Here is a 1,114-nt window from a genome sequence, read left to right as displayed (position 1 = left end):
TTGAACATTTATTACAAGTTTATATTTCTACGCTTATAACCAATGTTCCTTTTCGATTATATTACGCTTACTTCCAAGCGTTTTATAAACAAAAAATCAACGTTTTGTAAGCGTATGGCCTTATTCATAAAAAATAAAATAGGTTTATAGTGTTCTATAAAGTGACATTTTCTTACAAATTTTCGATTTATAAAGCAGTTAAAGTCTTCTTTATTTTTTATGAATTTGGGTGTTAATGTTTATAATTGAAAACTTAAAAAAAAACTTTCTTTAAGTTTATTTTGCTTGTTGGGTTCTTATGACTGTCGCATACTCTTACTACACATGCCTCTTTTAAATTACTTACTTTACTTATTTCCTCTCGATGATTGCGATAATAATAATCACAGAGGCCACTGCTGACATTGACAAATGCCAGAACAAGCGAATGCATCGAATATGGTGACGAGGCGTTATTGAATTTCGACGATAGGAAATCATGAATGGAAAAAGAGGCAGTTAGTTAAAGTCTGTACAGAAAATTACTAACGTAGATAGATAGTTGGTTGGGTAAGGCACTGCGACCGTTGGGTCAATCTAAGTAGTTTACGTTTGCTCTTTGGGCTACTTCTTGCCGCGTTATCCTTATATCCGACTGACTACCAACAGGCAATAAATGATTTTCTACGTAATCTGTCCATACCCTAATTAGCTCTCCCCAATGATTGCGGACATAGGAATTTAATGATCATCTATTTCAAAATAGCTAAATCTGCGAAGGAAACCCGACCAGCACCTGCCCAGCTTCTTTCTGTATGATATGGTAGCACAATGGGGGGCTATATATCCAGAATATATGTCATGCATGTGGAAAAAAGACTCCCGACACAAGCTTCCCTTAATAAGCCGACTTAAACTCACTCATCTAAAACCTCTCAAACTTTGGTCAGATCCTGACCAGAGAGAGTGTTTCCTAGGGTAGGATGACTTTTATTTACGTTCATATGGCAGAGCGGTCTCCAAAACCGGAACGACCCACATATATTTCTGGCCAAGGACTGTTATTCTAGAACTTTCCCTAATTTCTTTGGACCTCTCAATCCACCCGATGATGCCACTAGAGCGAAATTTCCGG

This window comes from Rhagoletis pomonella, unplaced genomic scaffold (assembly GCF_013731165.1).
Source record: "Rhagoletis pomonella isolate Grant_MI unplaced genomic scaffold, Rhpom_1.0 Rhpom_scaffold_00006, whole genome shotgun sequence".
NCBI classification, from domain to species: domain Eukaryota; kingdom Metazoa; phylum Arthropoda; class Insecta; order Diptera; family Tephritidae; genus Rhagoletis; species Rhagoletis pomonella.
This window is presented reverse-complemented; position numbering follows the sequence as displayed.